Source organism: Ovis canadensis, chromosome X, assembly GCF_042477335.2.
Source record: "Ovis canadensis isolate MfBH-ARS-UI-01 breed Bighorn chromosome X, ARS-UI_OviCan_v2, whole genome shotgun sequence".
In the NCBI taxonomy this organism is placed as follows: domain Eukaryota; kingdom Metazoa; phylum Chordata; class Mammalia; order Artiodactyla; family Bovidae; genus Ovis; species Ovis canadensis.
This window is the reverse complement of record NC_091727.1, coordinates 26,192,680-26,213,187: the sequence shown is the minus strand read 5'-3', so window position 1 is coordinate 26,213,187 and position 20,508 is coordinate 26,192,680. Positions and strand designations below refer to the sequence as shown.

The following is a 20,508-nucleotide window of genomic DNA, read 5'->3' as shown; positions in this document are numbered from 1 at the left end:
CCAATTTCTCCCAATCTTTTGATGTGTCTGTGGTGAGACAGTGAGCTCTGAGCGATACACCTCTGCCATCTTGATCCGCCCCCTCTCCCATTCTTTTGACTTGAATCACTGAGAACTAACATTGCCATTTTCCTAAAGTCCTGCAACGTGAAGTTAGATGACTTGATGCAAAGATCAGAGAAATTGTTACAACAGCTCACATTCAAACAGACTTCATGCCTGTTGCTGTACGAGCCACTCAGAAAGTGAACCTGGTCACCAAGAGATATTGCTAACTGTGATAGAGACATTTCAAACTGCAATAGTTGCTTCGATCCTGACACCTTCTTGACTGACTACCCCCTGGGCTCAGAAACTGGTTGATAACCAGCTCCAGTCATTTACATCTGCTTTTCTTTTGTTTCCATAGAAATGCCTCTTATTAATAACTACCTGATACTGCTTGTACCCTAGGCCTGGCTTTGGGAGCCCACCTGCAACACCACCTATTGAAATGAGATATCACTCTTTAAATGAACTGACCTGTTCTCAGAACTATGCAACTGCTGCCATGAAATGGAAGACTCCACTAATCCATTCTCTCTGTCCACAGTGACCAGATCAGCTTTTATCATGTGAGACTTGCAGGCAAGTTTCAGAGGAGGGACCTGTCAAGGCATAGGGCACTCTGCCCCCAAATATACCACAGTGGCGTATTGATTATTTTGAATTCAAGTTACTTAAGAAACAGCCAACAGGGAGGTGGGAGGGGGGTTCATGTTTGGGAACGCATGTACACCCGTGGTGGAGTCATGTCAATGTATGCCAAAACCAATACAGTATTGTAAATTAAAATATAGTTAAAAAAAAAATTCCAAGTTAAAAAAAAAAAAAAAGAAACAGCCAACAGAGGAGGGACATCCCGCTGCCCCCGATTTCTGCCTCCCTGAGAGCAGGAAATACATCTCATATGAAGGATGTACTGCCTGCATCTGGAGGCAGAGGGAAACCCTTCCAACCAGAAATAGGCAGTTCAAGCAGAGAAGCCTGTATACACAAACCTTGTTAAGTCTTTAATTTACTACCCTGGATACAGATTCTGTTTAGATTTCTTAGTAGTAGAGTACCTAAAGCCTAAGTTCATCTGTCCTGTCGATTCCTCACAAATTGTTGTGTTGTCTACTAAATAAAGAAGCTGCCTGCTTTGCCCGCTTCTTAGGTCCCATTTCTGTGACACTTCTTGTGCACATGAATTGCAATTTGTTTCTTTGTCTCCTGTTACCCTGTCTTGTGTCAAGTTTACTAGTAGTCTGACCACAAGAATTCAAAAGGGGTAAAGGGAGGAATGTCTTTCTTCCCTACACACCTCAAGGGAGTTCACCCTTACATCTCAGAAACTCCCTGGAGACGATGTGCATAGAATACCAGTCTGTGGACTGGAAGCTCCTGCATTGAGATAAGAGCAGAGGCACCTAAGATTTCTGTCTGTTAGGGGATAAAATGTGTCCCCTCCACAAATGTATATTGAAGGCATAACTCGGAGTACTTCAGAATGCAACTGTGGTTAGAAATAAGGTCTTTAAAGAGATGGTTGAGTTAAAATGAAGTCATTAGTGTGGGCCATAACCCAGTGTGACTATCAGAAGAATTGAGACACAAAAGGAGGCACCAGGGATATATGCACTCAAAAGGAATGCCAGTGAAGAGGGTAGCCACCTGGCAGCCAAGGGGAGAGGCCTCAGGGTAAACCAGCCCTCACCTTGGACTTGCAGCCTGTAGAACTCTGAGAAAATAAGTTTCCGTTGTTTCAGCCACCCATTCTGTGGGGTTTTGTGTGGAGAGCCTAACAGATCCGTACGTTACCCCAGGTAGAGATTTCTTCCTGGATAGTCTTTTTACTTTCCTGTCATTCCTAAAGGCTATCTCAAGATCTTGCTTATGTGATTGCAGCTCCTTCTTTCTAAAGTTGTATGGGGATAGGCTAGGTTTTGATCTTAGCCTCACCAGACCTAGCATAGAGCCTTTCAAAGAGCAGGTGCTCAAAAAATAAATGAAGACAGTAAGAGGTCTAACTTGGTAAGGTTTAATACCTCCTGAATTTTTCAAGAAGGATATCGAGGTATAAATTATTTAGTTTTACAAAACAGAAGACCGAAAAGATGGAGAACAATCAAGGTTGATCATGTTTTGAAACTTTTTTCATTTTATTTTTTCATTCCATTGTCCCAGCAGTTTTATTGTGGGATTGCTTCCCATTTCAGCAAAAGTCCCTATTTTGATGTCACATTTTCTTATCTGGATGATCTTTTAAAAGTCTTCATCTTCGGTAGGGGTGGGAGAAGCTGCTGGACGTGGCAGTGGATCATGCCTGGAAGGGACAGTGGTGCCAGGCCTGGCTGGAACCGTGGCTCGAGCTCTCTCCTCATCTCGCAAAGCTTCTTCATATTGTGATAAGGCACTGGGGACCGTATCACTGACTTTTGCCAAAAATTCCAGGACTTTCATTTTGCTGGTTTCAGCATGGGCTCGTGGGCCCCACAGGAACTCGTAACGTGGAGGATCGCTGTGGGCAACCTGGCGGTACTCCAGGTACTTCATCGTCACTAAGTCTCTGGTGATGAGCTTCCTGGGCTCTCCGTAGATGATAGGTTTTCTCCCAGCATATACTTGCATCATATTCAAGAATTCCAGATGTCTTCCTCAGTGGCACAGTCGCCCTTCACGAAGATCACACCCAGAACTGTCATCAAGAGACCAGTCTTAGGTAAGCCCCTACTATCCCACACCCTCCCATAGCTGGGCAGGTTCAGTTTGCTAACGAGGTCATAGGAGTGGATGGTTGAGTCAACTTCCTTCAAGTCAACTGCAAAGACAGCCTCGATGTGTTCAGAGGCTCTCTTGAGAATCTCGGCAAATCGGTGATGGTATCTTGGGTGGATAATCTGCAGCATGTCTTCCTCATGATGGGCTGCTTCATTTTATACTTACACAGAAGGAACTGCTCCAACAAACTTGTCATGCTGTTCAGAGTATCACGGTAGGTGTTTTCGGTAGAAGATGAGGAACGTGAATCTTCCTCATCTTGACTGGTATCTTCTTCATCAGATGTTGGGTCAGCAGTAGTTGAAAAAGTGCTGGTAGTAGATGGGGCTTCCAAAGACCCCTGGGAAGTGCTGCTATTTGACCCAGTAGCTGATGAGCTCTGTGACATCTTCTAGAAGAGAAGAGGTAGAGGGAAGCTCTTCCATTACTGCAGTGGGCTGAACTCCCTTGTGACTCTGGGGCTCATATCGGGCCTGGTGGCGTTTCTCATGGATGCAGAGCTTATGAGACTGACCCTGAGGCATGATGACTGCTCTGGGGGACAATGATTAGAAGTGTGAGTAGGAAGGCAGGTGATAAGGGCCCGCAGGATGACGAAGGTTGAGTGTGCGGCTGCAGCAGGGGAATACCACCTTGGTTATCAGGAAGGCTACATTTGTGGTTTTCTTGAGGGCACTGTTCTGAAAACCCCCAGGGTTCCTATTCTCTTAATCAGCCTGTCCTTTGGGAAACATATTGAAGGAAATTAGAGTGAACTTTAGGCTGCATCCTGCTACCCCTGCCTCAGGCATGCTGGGGTGACAGAAGGGGCTGGTAGTCTCCTACACAGAGGCATCTGTTATTTCACATTCAAGACCACCAACCCAACTAGTGGCCAGTCCTAGGACCTATTCCCTCTGCTGTTCTGTAGTTGGCATCACAAAGCTCCCTGGGATTTCTGAAAAGTGAAGAGGTCCTCACCGCATCACCTCAGTCAGTAGTTTTCACACAGTACTGAGTGCGCACTGGGAAGTTTTCTGTCCCTGCCACTGAAGTCCTCAACACGAACTAAGAGGGCTTCCTTTGGTTCCCCATAGGGCCTGGTGTCCCCACCCCTTTCTTGGGATGGTATCTGCACCTTCATACTAAGGGTTTCACCTCCGACACACCTGATACAAATGAATGTTGGTGGAACTTCAGCTTGATAGCTCTGTCCTGGTTCTTCAAGGGCTATAAGGAACAGGGCTGGATTCATTATCACTTCTTTTTATTGGTAGATGATCCCTCAGTCCTTGCTTTGACCTCTGTTGTGGCCTGAAATTCTACCCTCCCTTCCCCTTAGGTCCACCCCTTCTACTACTATACTTTCTTATAGTAGGGCAAGCATCTCCATGAGACCCCTAGGAGAAAGTAAGATTCTCCTCATCTGTCCATACCCGTCCCTGGTCTTCTGAGGCGCAGAGGATGAATCATACGGTGATGGGCTGTGTGGTTCCCTTCGTCCTCAGGGTATTCAGTTGGTTTCTGGAAAACCTGGAAATAATCCCACTGCTGGCCCTAGGCTATACCCCTTGGACCATGTCCCAGTCCCGCTTGTGACATCATAGAAGGAAATGCACATATCATGTCAACAATGAGCAGGTATCCAAGGGATGTCAGGAAGGGCAGGGTTCTGTGTGGTTTCCTCAGAGTTCTGAGGTCAGGGGGTTTCATAGGTCCAAAGCTTGACTCCTGGCAGGGTGTGGGGCTCCTTTGTTTACATAAGGGCGCTCTCCTCAGACTAAGCTCTTCCCTCCCTGTGATGCCCGAGAGGGAAAGTCTGGGAATGCCACACGAGTCTGCTCCTACTTGTGCCTTCAGGGATGACAACAGGATTCAGGCTTCTTGGGGCCCTCTGTGTTCAGTGTAGGGGTATGAGCTGACTCAGGTGCCTCACCTTGACTCCTGGGGGACTCAGGATTTCCACTTTCAGCCTGAGGTGACCCATGTAGAGCAAAGACCATGTCCTTGCAAGCCCTGAAGAGAAGTGAGGGAATGTGCAGCCTGGCAGCCCTGTCTTGGCCTTCTGAGAGCAGACACAGGCCAGTCTCTCTGTGACTTCAGTTCCTCATTCATCTGTCTTTACCTTGACTCCTGTCTCTTCTATGAAAGACTTCTTGGGAAATGCCACATCTTTGAGAAGTCTTAGTCTGCCTGCACCAAATCTCACAGAGAATGGGTTGATACCCAGGAGTGATGAGGAAGCTGCAGTCCGGGAGGGGGCCCCAGCATAGGTGGTGTGTTATCAGAGAAAACATGCTGATCTCTTCCTCCTCTTCACTGACCAGACACAGCCTCTTGTAGAACCTTCTAACAGATTTACTCTCTGAAAGGAAGGGGCTGAATTAAATGATTTTGTGCATCGCTGATCTTTTGTGGTTTACTGACGTTTCCTTTGTAGATAAATTGTCACTGATGCTGTCTCCTTCTTTATTCATACTTCACTTTTATTTTAATATTTTTGTTACTTATTTCTAGGGCTTTTTATTCCAAAACTGTGTTTAGGGTATGAAATTCTATTTAGCGTGTGAAATATCTTTTTTGACTAATGTTCAGAAAGAGGAAGTGACCTAAGGTTGGCCTCATCCTGGTGGAGTGGCACAGTGTGGGATCTGGAGGAATACAGTGCCAGGGTTCACTCCAGTTCCTATCATTTATGAGCTTTGAATTTGACCTTCTTTATTCCAGCTTATCTGCAAACTCTGTTTGAAAAAGTCTATAGTGTAGGACCACAGACATGTGTGATGTATGTAAATCACCTGGCACAGTATGAGACAAGCTTTGGTATGTTGAATGAATGGCAGTTATTACGAAGGTGATTTTGACCCTGAATGATCACAAACTTCCATCACATAATTTTATTTCCAGGCTAAGATTAGAGAATATGCAACTCCAAACAATAATCAAATCCACATCAGCACTAATGCTCCCAAACAAGTAAAACTAAGCGGTTTTTCCCTATTTGAGCTCCTGTTTTAGGATGTGTTTGGTGTTATCTTCTCCACATGGATGCAAGTACAAGTTCATTTGTCTCAAGGACCAACAACTTCCCTCTCAGGTGCTGTTTTTTGTCCAAAACAACCCTAAATTAAGCCCAGTGACAGCAAAAATTGAGCCCACCCTTAAAGTTTGCCAAATTACACTAAACACAACCTAATTAAACTGCCCATTTAACAGAGCAAGTTCTGGTGCTCCCATCCCCGAAAGAGAGAGACAGTCCAGTGACGTCTTGGCATCTTGCTTCAATGGGTATCACCCTTATTTCTCAGAAACTCTCTGGACAGCTTTTGAGGAAAACACATAGTGTGAGTGTTCACTTGCCTGGCTCAAGTGCACAGGGCCCCTTCCATTCCCTATGTTGAGATTCCCTATGGTTTTCGGATATCCCCAAATAATGGTAAATATATGGTTGAGATATATTCCAGGTTTACAGCATCACCTCTGAGAACCATGGTATGAGTTCTGGCATCACTCCCACAGCTTCATCTAGCCCATCATGCATCTGGACTGAAAATGACCTCCCACTGAGGAACTAGACGTTTCCCAAAATCCAATGCTGCCTTAATCAGGTAACTTAGACGTGCTTGCTCTCAGCTGGAACCTCCTCTTCCACACCTCCCCCATTTAAATTTATGATTTGTTTATTCCTTAGAGTTAGCTCACCACCTTCCGTATATGGTACCTGCTGCTAGACTCAAAATTCCATGGGCAGTGGCTTGGGCTTCATTTTCTTACCAACCCAGTACTATAAGAAAGCCTTCTAAACAAAAGATGGTCAATTAATTTTGGAGAAAACAGAAATAATGAGCAAAGACTCCATTTTATTATGATGTAAGTGTCATACAGTTTGAATAAGCTACGCAAATCTAAGTCCGTGTTATTAGCTTTTACAAGGAAAGAGGACAGATAAGAGGAAGAAGAAACCCGTGTTTACTCTGAAAGCTTTCTGATACCAAATATTTATATCTAGGATTCTAACACATTTCCAAGTAAAATCCTATTCCAATGCTGTATTACCTCATTCTGGACCATAAGGAAAATACTGAAGTCTTTCCAGCTTGTTTACAAATAACGAACTCCTAGTCATACACCTAAGAGCAGTAAACATGACTCCATGACATTAATAAACCTAGATTCTGAAGCAAAATAAACCTTATGAAGAGTAGTAACATTTAAAACTATAAAACACCTCTACCTACCTAACAAAATCATCTATTCTTGGCTAGATAGTATTCATATGGATAACAGGAAAACATGCATATTTTGTTAAAACTGCACCTAAACTCCCATACTACTTAAAACTGTGAAGAAGATATGAGTTTTGTTCCCCCCACCCCTACTACCCTGCACTATTTTGGAGATGGACTGTTCTCTTCCAACACAAAGGGAACAAAGAGCCCTGACCCCTCCCTAGATGTGGGAGGAGATGTAGGTCTTGGCCCTGGAAGGGGCACTGGCCTCAGCCATAGCTGGAGAAATGGGAATGCCTCTCAGCACTGCTCTAAACGCCTGATCTCTCAGAGCCTCGTCATAGAGGTCTGGGAAGGAACTCGGGACCGTATCCTGGATCTTGGCCAGAACTTCCAACACCTTCATCTTATTGGCCTCAGCATAAGATCTCGGGCCCCACAGGAACTCGTAGAGCAAAGGATTGATATTGGGCACCTGGCAGTAGTTGAGGTACCCCTTCTGCACCAGATCTTTGGTGATGAGCTTTCTGGGCTCCACAAAGATGGAGTGCTTCCTCCCAGCATAGATCCCCAACACATTGAGGAAATCCCAGATCTCCTCCTTGCTGGCGCGGTACCTTTCATAAAGATGATGCCCAGGAGCGCCATGAGGAGACCAGACTTGGGCAGCTCCTCCTCATCACTTGAACCTTCCTCAACCCCGAGAGTGAACTTGTTGAGGAGGGCATAGATGTTCCTGCTGCAGTCGACTTCCTTCAGCTCCAGGCCAAACACCAGCTCCACGCACTCAGAGGCTCTGCTCAGGATCTCCGGGAAGTGCTGCTTGTACTTCCTTCCGATGACATTCAGCATGGCATTCTTTGTGATGGGCACCTTCTTGGTGTACCTTTCCAGCAGGAAATCCATCACGATGCTGGCCTTCCGCATGAGAGGATCTTTGCGAATGCTCCGAGCGAGCAGGGCTGCTCGGGCAGCATCTGCACTATCCTCCTCGGGGCCCTGGGCACCTTGATCAGCTCCTGCACAGGAAGCCTCTGCATCAGGAGAGCTAGGGACCATGGCTCCCTGAAGCTCCTGGCGATCGCCAGCAGCAGGGGAGCTCGGGGGAGAACCCTGAGGGACAGAAGAGGGGGAGGAGGGGCACTCCTCTCCTGGGGCTGCAGCAGCACTGGCATGGGCCTCCTGAGTGTCCCCCTGGACCTGGTGACGTTTCCCATGGGCATGATGCTTGCTTTTGTGCTTCTGAGGCATGATGACACAGGTCAGGGACCACAGGCGGGCGTGCAGTTAGGAAGGCAGGCAAGGCGGGCACCTTGAGGAACACAAAGAAATGTTGTGTGCACCTTCACCACGGAGAGTCGTCCCCAGCTTTAAAAAGTCCGCTTCGTAGGGGGCCTTGAGGCCACTGCTCTAGGACCCACAAGTCTCCTGTTCTCCTAGTCAGCCTGTCCCCTGAGACCCCTGAGGAGGAAGTGAGAGTGAGACCTGGCCCACAACCAGATAGCCCTGCCTGGGCATTAGACAGGGGCCTGTGGGGGCCGGCAGGGGAGGCATGTCCTTTCAGTTCACATTCAGAGTTAGGATGAAAAACGGGGAATGACCCCCTAGCACCCGCCCCGATCCCTCTTCTGCTCTGAAGCTGATGCTGCCACCTTCCCTGTGACTCTGGAGGAGAGGAGGGAGCGCTCAGCCTCCCATCGAAGGGTCCCGGGACCTGCCCTCTGTAAGCAAGCTCTAAGCTCCCCACTCAGACCGCAGCCTCCCTTCCCCGTGTTTGGCCAGGAGGAAGCACTGACCTCAGAGGAGGGTCCTGATTGGCCCGTGTGTCGGGGAGGATGGTCCTCACCCTGGCTCCTCCTGAGCCTTGACATCCTCCCTTTACTGACCAGCTACCAAGCCCTCGGACGGAGGTCCCCTCCTCCCTCACTCTCCCACATCCAATATCACAATGAGGGTGCCCCACAGCAATTAGAGCTGCCCGGATCCTACCCACATGCTCCGAGGCCATGTCTCGGGGGTTGGGGGTTTCACGTGGCCACCGTTCTGGGGTGGTGAGACCCTCAATGCCCCCCCGAGGGTCCCTCCTTTAGCTACAGGGCTAGGGGCTTTCCCTCTACTGAGCAGAACTGGAGTCCACCAGCCCCGGACCAAAGCCTTCCTCTCGGAGACCACCTGGGTGATGTGGCTGGACTTTGGGCTTAAGATGCAGGCCCGAATCTTCCAGGGGAGAGCAGGGGCACGGTGGCCTGGGGTTGTCCGGCCCCCTCTTTTCAGAGGGAAAGGCTTGGTCGTGCCAGACGTGTGTCCCCGCACTTGTAACTCACGTCACCTCACACTTGGACACCTTGTGAGCCCTGGGAGTCCTCCGTCTGGGCACCCTACACGGCAGTTCTCTAAGACGACAGCAGCTCTCCAAGATGGCTTCGCAGCCGCAGCGTGTGTGCGTGGTCGTCACTTCCTGTCATGTGCTTCTGTGTTCCAGGCGGACAGCAGAGGCGGGGCCAGGGTGGGCGGGGTTCTGGGGGAGCTTCCCAGAGGATTGACATGTGCACCTTTCCTTGAATCACCGCAGATCCTGAGACCTTTCCTGTACTGAGCGGAGTCTACGGGCCTCCCTCTCAGGCTCTAGCTTCCGTCAGCACCCCAGCAGGAATTGTCTCTGGCCTGGCCGAACTGGCTTCCTGGAGCTCCTGAGAATGACAGTGAGGGCACTTTCGGGCCCCGTCTTCTGGGCTGAGTGATGCTCTGTCCAATCTCCGTGTCTTCCTTTGTCCCCTGTAGGTGGTGGGCTACGTGCCATCTGCTGACCTGAGGCCAAGGCCTCACATCGAAGACATCACGTCCCGAGACTCCTGGTGCGAAGTGCATGTACATCTTCTTTGGACACTTCTGCCTGAGGCTTCCAGGAAATGGCTGTTGCCGGTAAGATGAGCTGAGAGGGAAGGATGGGAGACTGCCTTCTGTGGTGTGGAACCCCTCACATCTCACTCAGGATCTTCATACTGACTGCTGGCAGGGCCTGGAAATCCTTCCCTTTCTGGTATGAATCCACCTCTGTCCCCATCCATGCCCCACACAATCCCAGTAGAGAAAGTGAAGGGGCTCCTTAGCCTGACAGTTCTCGCTGTGGGCTCTTAGTCGACTGCAGGGGCATTGCTCGAAAGTTCTGAGGTGAATTTCTGTCCTTTGGTACAACTTTTGTGGTACTACATTTTCTGTTTTAGTCCCTGTGTGATAGTCTATTAAGGTGATCACTTAAAAGGGCCAGTTGTCATCCACCAGCAACTTTGTGCTGGTTATTTCATGACCTCTGGGCCATACTGCCATATCCAACTCAAACTTCTGTTCCCCATGGTCTTGGCATGGGAGCTCTGAGATGCTACCTCAGATTCCTTCAGTGAGGCTGTAGCGATTCACGGCCCCAGGGCACAATGGAAGAATCAAGGGCTGAACTTTAAAGCCTTTTCCAGCTGATCCTGTTGTCTTCTTCCCTTGTAGGCTGCACACCCTTTGTCAGTCTCCAAGTACTCCCTCACCTTGGCACTCATAGGGTCAAGTTCATTAGAGACATACTTTGCCTCGGGGATTATTTAGTTCTGTGTTTTTGCTTCTGTTAATAGTTGTCTTTATTCCTTGTATGTGTTCCATGGTTTATTCTGGGTACAGGAAACAGCAGCCCATGTTTGATTGTGGTCTCAGCTGGTCTGACTGGAGTAGATCTGTACAGGAGTTAAGGAACATCGACAGTCTTACAATATGTGCTCCTCAGGAATACACAGAACATACTATTCTGTTTGAGACTTCTTTCTCCTAAGGCTGTCAGGAAGTTCTTCTTGTTGCCTCTGTGTGGAATGTATACATTGTTCTGAGGTTGCTTTGTAGGTACGTTTTTTGTATGGTTGCTTTTATTTATGGTGTATTTTCTATTTCGTGACCTAAGTAATTGTTGATTCTTCCAGGCCAGACTCTTAATTTTGCTATGGTGATCTATTTCATACCAGATACATGAAGTTCTTTGTATGTTTGAATATTTCCTCTGTGTGTTTCCTAAGATTTTTAATTCGAGGTTAAATTCTTATGTTATCATTTGCTTTTCATTGTTCTTATTTATTTGGCCTTGTTGTATACAACTCTGTACTGGCTATGTGTCCTTGTCCAGATTTTTTCTACATTTTAAATCAGTAGAGCATTTATGAAAAATTTTAATTGCAGGATAATTGCTTTATAGTGTGTTAGTTTCTGTTGTACAACACTATGAAGTAGCTATAAGTATACATATATCCCCCTCCATGAGCATCCCTCACACCACCCCCATCTCAGTCCTCTAGGTTGTCACAGACAGCAGTCTGAGCCGCCTCTGTTCCAGAGCATCTCCCCACTAGCTATCTCTGGTACACATGGCAGTGCATATACGTCACAGCCTCTCTCAGTTTGTCCCTCTCTCTCCATCCCTTGCTGTGTCCACATCTTTTCTCTGCATATGTCTCTATTCCTGCCCTGCAGATAGATTCATCAGTGACATTTTCTAGATTCCATATAAACGTGTTAATATGCAATAATTTTTGTTCTCTTTCTGGCTTACTTCACTCCATGTAACAGACCCTAGGTTCATCCATCTCACTACAACTGAGTCAAATTTGTGACTTTTTATGGTTGGGTAATAGTCCATTTATATAGCTACCACAACTTCTGTATCTATTCATCTGTCAGTGGAAGTTGAGGTGGTTGCTTCCATGTCCTAGCTATTGTAAATAGTGCTGCAGTAAACAGTGCGGTTCATGAATGTTTTCACGCATGGCTTTCTCAGTGTGTATGGCCAGTAGTGGGATTGCTGAGTCATAGGGTAGTTTTATTTCTAGTTTTGAAAGGACTCTCCATACTGTTCTCCATAGTGTCTATATCAATTTACATTCCCCCTCAAAGTGCAAGAGGGTTCCCTTTTCTCCATGCCACTTCAGCACTTACTGTTTCTAGATTTTTTTTTTTTATGATATCCTTTCTGGCAGGTGTGAGGCGATGCATCATTGTAGCTTTGGTTTGCATTTCTTTCATAATGAGTGGTGAACATCTTGTCTTGTGAGGCTCTACATTTTTTTAAAGAGCAGATTTAGGATTACAGAAAATTTAGCAGATAGTGTACAGAGTTCCTATAGAGCCAGTCTCTTACTCCACTTAGCATCTTGTGTTATTAACATCTTGGATTGGTTCAACTGATACAAGTTCATTTGTTAAAACTGAGCAACTCATATCAATATGGTGTTATTAACTGTTGTCCATTGCTTAAAATATATTTTACATTGACTGTTTTGCAGTTCTGTGTTGTTGCTTTTGTTCAGTTGCTCAGTCATCTCTGACTGTGACCCCATGATCTGTAGCACGGCAGGCTCCCTATGCTTCACCATCTCCTGGAGTTGGCTCAAAGTCATGTCCATCCAATCAGTGATGCCATCCAAACATCTCATCCTCTGCTGCCTCCTTTTCTTTTTCCCTTCCATCTTTCCCAACATCAGGGTCTTTACCAATGAGTCAGCTCTTCCCATCAGGTGGCCAAAAGTTTGGAGCTTCAACTTCAGCATCAGATATTCCCATGAATACTAAGTGTTGATTCCCTTCAGGAATGACTGGTTTCATCTTCTTTCTGTCCAGGGGACTCTCAAGACTCTTCTCCAGCACCACAATTCAACAGCATCAATTTTTCAGTGCTCAGCCTTCTTTACGGTCCAGCACTCACATCCACACATGACCCCAGGGAAAATCATAGCTTTCACTAGACACACCTCTTTTATCAATGTGATGTCTCTGCTTTTTATTACATGATCTAGGTTTTTCATAGCTTTTCTTGCAAGGAATTAGCGTCCTTTAATTTCATGGCATCTGTTAATTTGCGGCTTCCCTCGTAGCTCAGTTGGTAAAAAACTCTGCCTGCAGTGCAGAAAATCCGCGGTCCATTCCTGGGTCAGGTAGATCCCCTGGAGAAGGAAATGGGAACCCAATTCAGTATTCATGCCTGGAGAATCCCAGGGACAGAGGAGATTGGGAGGCTACAGCCCATGGGGTCGCAAGAGTGGGACACGACTTAGTGACTAAACCACCACCACCACCGCCTTGGCTGCTTTCAACATCCACAGTGATTTTGGAGAAGAAATTTAAATCTTCCATTGTTTCTACTTTTTCCCCATCTGTTTGCGATGAAGTGTTGGGACCAGATGCCATGATCTTAGTTGCTTGAATGTTGAGTTTAGGCCAGGTTTTTCATTCTCTTCTTTCACGCTCATCAAGAGTCTCTTTAGTTCCACTTCACTTTCTGCCATGAGGGTGGTATCATATGCATATCTGAAGGTATTGATATTTCTCCCAGAAATTTGATTCCAGCTTGTGTTCATCCGTCTGGGAATTTTCATGATGTACTGTGCATTTACCTTAAATAATCAAGGTGACAATATGCAGCCTCCATTACTCATGTCACAATTTTGAACCTGTCTGTTGTTCCTTGTCCACTTCTAACTGTTGCTTCTTGACCTGTATACCAGTTTCTCAGAAGGCAGGTAAGAGCTTCTTGACCTGTATACCAGTTTCTCAGAAGGCAGGTAAGGCGGTCTGGTATTCCCATCATTTAAGAATTTTGCAGTTTCCTATGATATACACAGGCAAAGACTTTTGCATAGTCAAACAAGTAAAAGTTTTTTCTGGAATTCTCTTGCTTTTTCTATAAGCCAATGGAGATTACCAATTTGATATCTGATTCGTCTGCTATTTCTGAATCCAGCTTGTACATATTGAAGTTCTCTTTTCAGATACTGTTGAAGCGTAGCTTGAAGCATTTTGAGCATTCCCTAGCTTGCATGTGAAATGAGCACAATTATATGATAGTTTGAACATTCGTTGGCATTGCACATCTTTGGGATTGGAATGAAAGCTTACCTTTTCCAGTCCTGTGTCCTCTGCTGAGTGGTCCAAATTTGCTGGCATATTGAGTGCAGTACTTTAACAACATCATCATTTAGGGTTTGGAATAGCTCAGCTGAAATTCCATCACCTCCACTAGCTTTCTTAGGAATGCTTCCTAAGGCCCACTTGACTTCACACTCCTGGATGTCTGGCTGTACGTGAGTGATCACATCATCACTGTTATCTGGGTCATAAAGACCCTTGTTGAACAGTTCTTCTGTATCTCCTTGCCAACTCTTCTTAAAATCTTTTGCTTCTGTTCTGTCCCTGTAGTTTCTGTCCTTTATTGTGCCCATCTTTGCATGAAAAGTTCCCTTAGTATCTCTAATTTTCTTGAAGAGAACTCTAGTCTTTCCCATTCTGTTTTTTCCCTCTATTTCTTTGAATTGTTCACTTGAAAATTCTTTCTTATTACTCCTTGATGTTCTTTGCAAATCTGCATTCAGATTGGTATATCGTTCCTTTGCCTTTTGCTTCTCCTCGTTCTCAGGTATTTGTAAGGCCTCCTCAGACAACCATTTAGCCTTTCTCATTTCTTTATCTTGTGGATGGTTTTGGTTACCACCTCCTATAACTTATTCCGAACCTCCATCTTTAGTTTTCAGGCAGTCTTCCTACCAGATCATATTCCTTGAAAGTATTCCTCCCCTCCACTCTATAATCATAAGGAACTTGATTTAGGTCATATCTGAATGGCCTAGTGATTTTCTCTACTTTCTTCAACTTAAGTCTGTATTTTCCATTAAGGAGCTTACGATCTGAGCCAGAGTGAGCGCCGGGTCTTGTTTATGCAGACTGTGTAGAGCTTCTCCATCTTCAGCTGCAAGTTATTCCTTTACTTCCTACATTTCCATTCCAGTCCCCTATTATGAAAAGGACATTTTGGGGGGATGTTAGTTCTAGGCTGTGATGTACATCTTCATAGCACCTCTGGACTCTAGCTTCTTTGGCATAAGTTTTTGGAGCATAGACTTGGATTACTGTGATGCTGAATGCTTTGCCTTGGAAATGAACCAAGATCATTCTGTCCTTGTGGACATTGCACCCAGTACCTGCAGTTCACAGTCTTTTTTTTTTTTTTTTTTTGACTTGAGACTGCTCCATTTCTTCTAATGGATTTTTGCCCACAGATATAATGGTAATCTCAATTAAATTCACCCATTCCTGTCCATGTTAGTTGTCTGATTTCTAAAATGTTGACAGTCACTCTTGCCATCTCCTGCTTGACCAATTTCTATTGATTCATGGACCTAACATTCAAGGTTCCTATGTAGGACTGCTCTTTACAGCACCGGACTTTACTTTTACCACCAGACACATCCACAGCTAAGCATCATTTTGACTTTGGCCCAGTCTCTTCATTCTTTCTGGAGCTATTTGTGGGCTCTTCCCCAATAGCATATTAGACACCTACTGACCTGGGGGGCTCAGGTGTCTCCCCCTGGTATGATCTCCTGGTGTCATTTCTTTTTCCTTTTCCTGATGTTCATGGGGTTCTTGAGGCAAGGATACTGAAGTGGTTTGCTATTCTTCTCTCCAGTGGACCACATTTTGTTAGAATTCACCACCATGATCCGTCCGCCTTGGGTGGCCCTGCAAATCCTGGCCCGTAGCTTTTGAGTTACACAAAGGTGTGATCCACATGATCATTTAGGTTAGCTTTGTGTGATTGTGGTTTTCATTCTAGAGGATAGGGCATTGTAGGTCTTCTGTCTGCCCTCTGAAGAATGAGTTTAAGAGGCTTGTGGAAGCTTGTTGATGGGAGGGACTGGCTATGAGGAAACCTGGCTCTTGCTCTATTGGGCAGGGTAATGTTCAGTAAATAAATAAATGAAAATTAGAAAAACATAAAGAAATATGTTCTTATATCAATATGACTAAAATCATTAATGACATTCATAGCCATTAGTTTGTTATTGAATACGTCATTAAGGATTTTGAACACAGAAAGAAATATGTGAGATGTAGCTAATATGCAGGAGGATGAAATTTCCCTCTGCCCTTCTAGGTTTCTGTGGGTGGTCGAAGAATTAAATTGATGTGAGACAGATGAATAGGATAAAATAAAAGTATAATAACACATAGACATGAGAGAGACCCAGGAAAACTGAATAAGTCATCAACATGGACAAAGCCCAGAGCGATATACAAAAGGAAATGTTAATGGCAGTTGTTTGGGACTTGAAAGGATAAGAAGGCAGTTCACATGGAGAAGGGAAAGGGAATGTTGGTAAACGAATGTTTTCTGTGCCAGGCACAGATCCCGGGCCACAGAGTGGACTCTCATCTCTAGGCCCTGCCAAGATTTCGCCACCACCCCTTGCCCATAATCTTTGCAGCTATCTCTGGTCATAGTTCTCTTCAGGGAACAGGACCTGTGTCTAAGTACTTTCAGGCAGTTAGGCCCAAAGTCAAGTTCATTTTCTGAATCTTTGGGCCTTGATTGTTTTCTATTAGAATAACCTATGTATCAAAAGAGACATTTTGAGATGGCATGTTTTGCTCTCCCATACTAACTAGGAAAGTAAAAACAATTACAGTAAAGAAGAGAAATTTACAAAGTCATTAATCCTAGTTTCCTTTGTATGACATTTACATTTTGAAAGGTACATGTTAACATGTAAAAACACTGTGTTAAATAATAGCCTATGAAAGAAAAATCTGATTTACTTTGCATTGTTCTTTGGAAAATCAAGGAGTGTTTAAATAAAAGTACATTTACAGTCACTGTTTAGAGTCAATGGCAGCAAAGACAAAAGAATGTATTTGTCTTACTCTATTATTTTTTTTAATATTTCTTGCAGTATGTTGCTTTACAATGTCGTGTTAGCTTCTATCCCATACTAAAAGTAATCAAATATACATATACATATACCCTCTCACTTTGGATTTCCCCTGCAATGAGGACATCCCAGTGAATTAAGGAGAGTTCTCTGTGCTATACAGTATATTCCCAACAGGTGTCTATTTTACACATAGTATCAATAGTGTGTATGTGTCAATCCCAATATTCTAATTCCTCCCACCCTAACCCTTTCCCCCTTGGCATCATACAGTTGGTCTCTATATCACTGTCTTGATTTCTGCTTTGCAAATAGGGTCACCTGTGCCATTCTTCTCAATCCCACACATATACATTAATATTCAATCTTTGTTTTTCTCTTTCTGACTTCCTTCTCTGTATGTCGCTCTCTAGGTCCATCCACCTCTCTAACAATGACACAATTTTGTTCATTTTTTGACTGAGTAATATTCCACTGGGTTACCCTGGTGGGTCAATGGTAAAAAATCTGCCTCCCAATGTAGGAGCCATGGATTCAATCTCTGGGTCAGGAAGATACCCAGAAGAAGGAAGTGGCAACACACCCCAGTATTTTCACCTGGGAAATCCCAAGGACAGAGGATTCTGGTGAGCTACAGTCCTTGGGGTCTCAGAAGAGTCAGATAACAACTTAGCAACAAAATAACAAGAACAATATTCCATCGCATATACCTTCCACTACTTCTCTATACTTACATCTGTCAATGGACATCTACGTTGCTTCCATGTGCTGGTTGTTGTAAAGAGTCCTACAGTGAACATTAGAGTGCTTGTCTCTTTTTGAATTATGGGTCTGTGGTCTCTATTGCAGAGTTAATGCTGACCTGTAAGAAGGCTTGCGCCAAGGAGGACCTCTAGGACTGCTTCTGCCAGTGCCCCCATCCCTGTGGTGAGCCCCAGCTGACCCATGCCTCCACAGGAGACTGTTGAACACTTGGAGGTAGGTCTGAATCAGTCTCCTGTGGAGTAAATGCTCCTTTTCTCTGGGTTTTGGTGCATGCAAGACTTTCTTTGTGCCCTCCAAGAGTGGTGTGTCTGTTTCCCCTACTTCTGTGGGAGTCCTGTAATCAAACCCCACTGCCCTTCAAGGTCAGATGACCAGGGAATTCCAAGTCCCTTTGTCAGAACCGCAGGCTGGGTTCCTTGATGTGAGGTGCAGAACTTTCACAATCGTGGGAGAACTTCTTTGGTATTTTTGTTCTCCAGTTACCCACCCAGTGGGTATGGAATTTGAATTCATTGTGATTGTACCCCTCCTATTATCTTGTTGCGACTTCCACTTTTTCTTTGAACTTGGGGTATCATTTTCGGTGTGTTCCAGCGTCCTCCGGTTGATAGTTGTCCAACAGCTAGTTGCAGTTATGGTGCAGGAGGAGGCAAACAGACATCCTGCTACACCGCCAGCTTGAAACAGAAGCCTCTGAAATAAAGTTTGGAGTAGTGAGATGACAGGAGAACTGAAGGACACAAGGTCTGCCTCAGGCTGGGAGGAGTGGAACAGTGTGGCCTCTCGACATATGCAGACCAAATGTCTATTTCCAGCTCTGTCACAAGTCTTGTGAACTTGAGAATATCACCAAATTCATAATCTGCAAAGTGAGTCTTCTAAACCCTATTTTGTAGAACTAGTGTAATATATGTGATATTTATAAAGCTCCTGCAATAATAGATTTCAACGGATGACATTTATTCCTCTGATAATTATGACCATAGTATCAACTGTTAGAGAATTTTTTTTTACTTGCATGAGATATCAGAAATATGTGGCACTTCTGGAGTGAACAAAGTTCTGTTTAAATATTAAAACTATATAAAATTTCCCCGTTTGTAATTATGTCATTCCAATGTAGAGGAATCTCCCCTGCCTGGATGCTACTCAGAACTTCTAGAATTTGTGTCAAGGACGAAGATCTTCCCTTCCAGCTGCGTTTTCATCCATACCACCATGCCCCATCTTCATTAATTTCACCAGCACCAAAAGTGCAGCCTTCATTTGAAGTTCCCCAAATTATGCTTAAAATAGGCAGTAAAACATCTCTGTAACATAGTGCCCTCTGACCCCAGTGTGGAGAGTGCTGTTACAGTGGGTATTAGATATCTCAGTTCAAGGAAATACCATCCTTCTTTCTGCCAAACACCCTGGAGGCAGTGGGGTTAAATCCCCAGTTTGTGCACTGTGTTTCCCTATACTGGATAAGGAGCACAGAACCCATTGTATTCCTGTCCCAGGTGGAGAGTGTCTGTTTACCTACAGTCTCAAAGTAAAAATCAAGGGTAATATTCCATTCCATTCTTCAGCTTCTCAACTTAAACCCCCCATTTCAGGGTCACCCCCCGCCCTCAATTCACTCAGCCTCATTTAGCCCACCAACCCACCTAACTTCCAGTTACATCCTCAAGGGAACTGCAGTGTTCCCAAGCGCCCACATTCCTCGCCTCAAAGCATTTACTTTTGACTACTCTCATCTGAAACCTCCTCTCGTTCTCATCCCTTGTTTCAACTGTCACATGTTTAGGTCTCAAAGGGTACCTCACCGTCTGCTTGATATGGAAGCAACTTTTAAACACTGAAATTCTATGGACAGTCGCTCAGGCTTCTTTTTATTACCATCCCCAGTTCTGCCATGGAGCATTCCAAGGAGTTGATACACAATTAGTACTTGGAAATAGGAGTGACAATGGTAAAGTTGTCTACTTTATTACTATTTAATTTCTCCCACTATCTTGAATAAACTAAGGACATACTTTTACTAACAAGGATTATTAAAAGAATTTAACAAAACTAAAAACTTACCAAAATTTACTTTTTCGTTTCTTTTTTACTTGACCTAAGTTATTTTACCACAGAGTCTCTTCAAATTTGCATGAAAATCCCTCTTCCATTGCTGTGTTTTCTTGTCCTAGATCACACAGCAATGAAAAGTTTCTAAATTTGCATTATAAAATATAAAAACTTTAACTGGAACCTGATAAACAGTAATACATATGTGACCCATATTTTCACCAGCAGAATGCTGATTTCCTGATTTTGTCCCCACAAAGAGAAAGAATTCATTAGAGAAACAGAGCAGTTTTAAGTATCAGTTTTATGAGGCAGAGCAAAATTACACTCCTGAGAAGGATGAGAGCAGGCTGTCTGGAAACCAGAAGCAGTCCTGCCGTGGGGTAGGGTCATGTGTGTCCTGTGTCATTTGACTGACAAGTTGATGGACAGCTTTAGGTTATATAACTTTTCTCCTAGTGTGCAGGCAGTTACCCATAAGTAAGCAAGCAAAATCCATGGAGTGGGAGGGAAGACAGAAACCAGAGTGCTATTTTTATAAATATGGCATCGTGAACCCTGGGTTACATTAGTCATCTTTTAGGTCTTGGTGCACCAGTGCCACCCCGTGCTGGCACTTTGTCTTGCTTGGTCCTGACATGGCTGGAAACCTACTGGTGGTCATTGGGCAGAACCAGAGAGGCACCAGGGAGCCTCTCTGGGTGTGCTCTGACCACCAGTGTTCAGGTGGGGAAGAGGAAGACAAAGCATCCCTGGCTGCTAACCTGGCTCAAGTAGTATACTCCCAATTAGATTGTGAACAGGGAACAGCCATCATTCCCATCAGAAATGTTGGGAGTTTGCCATGTTATAGCTGTCTCCCAGCTGAGTGCTGACTCTGTATACAGTTGTCCTTCTTTCTGAGAGAATGTCTGAGCAAGGATGATATAAATGTCCTTCCGGGTTAA

At 44.9% G+C, this 20,508-nt stretch overlaps 2 pseudogenes; both read right to left on the bottom strand.

Annotated features, from left to right (window-relative positions):
* Positions 1-2,341: 2,341 nt before the first annotated feature.
* On the bottom strand, positions 2,342-3,190 carry LOC138930663 (melanoma-associated antigen B5-like; annotated as a pseudogene).
* A 4,040-nt stretch (positions 3,191-7,230) lies between these two features.
* On the bottom strand, positions 7,231-8,261 carry LOC138930662 (melanoma-associated antigen B17-like; annotated as a pseudogene).
* Positions 8,262-20,508: the final 12,247 nt, after the last annotated feature.